We start from the raw sequence: 2541 nt of genomic DNA on the forward strand, positions 1-2541 counted from the left end.
TACTCGGGACCGCTGCTTGGCTTTCTTTGTTTATGTTTCGTAGCAGTGCTGCCAGGCCTCTCTATTCACAAGCTACCAAGAAGCACTATAAAATGACATGTTAAATTGTTTTATTACTACAAATAACAATGCGTAAAAATAAAATATTTTAAGTGATCGGTATTGATGTATGTAATCACACATTTTTTTTGAAAAAGTTGGTTTAAAAACCGCTCTTGTGGATGTCATACACAATCTCACCTTTCATAAATATGGCAGCAATTGTAAACGATACCAAATTTGCTTAAATAAGCGTGAATACGCACTGGTTATAATATAACATTTATAAAATTCAAAATACTATTCAACATAAAAATACAACCAGATTATTATTAAAAAGAATATATTACTGCTAAAACTTGAAATTTTCAAACATTAGAATTATCGGACTTATTAAAACTATTTATTGTGGTAGGGATATGGTAATATCATTTATGTATTACTAAGAATAGTATTATTTTGTACTGGTTGGCTGAGTTAAAACTAACGCAGTAATTAGAAGCTTAATAGGTATATTGGCAACACTCGCTTCGCGTCAGCTTTAACCGTCAAGAACGATGAATGTCAATGTCACAATCGCATTATATAGCTTAAGCACATGATCGGATTTGGTACCACCGAACCATCGGATTCTGGTAGCGGACCATATTCGATGGTATGTCGCATTGTTCACCAAGAAAATTATTATTATTACCATTCGGACCGTACCGAGTACAACGACGAACCCATTACTGCGAGGCACCTACCGGACTGTCCAAAGGTCTGGCCGTACCAAATCCGACCATGTGCTTAGGTTATTACTTCATAGAGTAAGATATTAATAGAATTCTATAGTATTTTTGTGGGTTAAAGTTTAAACTTTGGCTGTCAAAAGGACTTGAAGTTGAACAAAGGCCGTAAAACATGTTAATAAAAAATAAACGGGAAAGAAAAGGCCTTTAGACTAGTACAAACCAAGCCTTTGAAAATAAATAATAATAATAATAAAATCATTTTATTGCAGGTCAGGGACCCATAGAAAACGTGTTTACATATAAGTAGGTAGTCAAAATATTTTAAAATTATAAAAAGAATATGTATGAAGATAATTAATTAATTAATATAAAATTAAAGTCAATAAAAATAAATAGTCATTTTACGTTAGGGATCTGGTGTACCCTTAGCCAGTGTTTGTAAAACACATTGTCAATGGATGCCTCAGCGACAACCTTAATCATCTTATTATTAGAATAACGGACGGTTTCCCAGAAACCCGCTATTCTATTCCGTATAACAGCGTAGTAAAATGATCAAAAGGAAAAGAATACTTATAACAAAAATGAAATGAAAAATAAATTACGGGCAATATAATAAAATATAATATTTACAATATTTCGTGAATTTTTTTGTGAAAGAAAAATAAAAAACAAAAACTTGGTTTTTTGAATTTTTCACATAAACTTTGAGGTTATGTGAAAAAAGTGTGAAAACAAAAGTTGTAGATCTTTTTATTACCTACAACTTTGCCGTTTCACTTGCAGTTTTATTTGTAGTTTTGCCGGAAATCGAGATAAACCGTTTTTTATCCTACAACCTAAACACCCCCTTTTTCTACTTCCCGACCTCAGATCACCCGTAATTTAGTTTTCCTTTCATTTTTTATATATTCTCGTCCTTTTCCAATGGGTTTTATCCTACTATTATTTTGTTGGTTTAAAATTTATCGAACCTGGTCTACTTGCGTCGAAAGCTGTAATTTAATAATACGTAAATAAGATATTTAAAAAGGAATATGCTATGGGTGTAACGCTTCTGATCTAAGAATAAGTATAGTGGTAATATTCTATTCTGCTAATTAAACAATGCTATAGGTATAACCACAGGGTAGGTATAATTAGTGTAATTCTACCTTAAGGATTGAAGTCTGAGGATGATTAGTTAGGTACCTTTATTCAGAATAATTTTATGCATAGGTAAATTTATTAAACTGTACTTTGTCTTATAAAAATATAAACTGTATTAAGGAAGCCCTTTTGGTAATTGAATGTTTAAGCTTTTTCGGACCGCACATTTATGAAAAAGCGCACGTTCCTGTGAAGATGGGCATCAAGTCTCGACAGCTAGACGGGTAGTGAACAACGCGTTGAAATGTAATTTTACTAAAAAAAATCCTACTCATAATCCATCCGTCGATAGTTTAAAATTTTGTATGTAATTGTGTATCTTATTTTATTACCTACTATGGAACTGGTTTCTGGAATAGTTTATCGTTGGATCTAAACCAAAGTCTAGTTTAAATATCCGTAAGTAGGTAAGCTTTCATAAGAATTTCTTCTTTCTTTTCGAATAGCGACCGTAAAGCTGATTATGGACATAAATATTCAACATAGGTACCTACTAAGTGCTATATCCATAAACTTACGAAACCAATAGCCCACGCTCGATACTACTAATGATAATGAAAAGTTTATACGTAATCACATACAAACGGCATAAGGGATTTGTGTTTAGTAAATAGATAAC

This window comes from Leptidea sinapis, chromosome 46 (genome assembly GCF_905404315.1).
Source record: "Leptidea sinapis chromosome 46, ilLepSina1.1, whole genome shotgun sequence".
NCBI lineage: Eukaryota > Metazoa > Arthropoda > Insecta > Lepidoptera > Pieridae > Leptidea > Leptidea sinapis.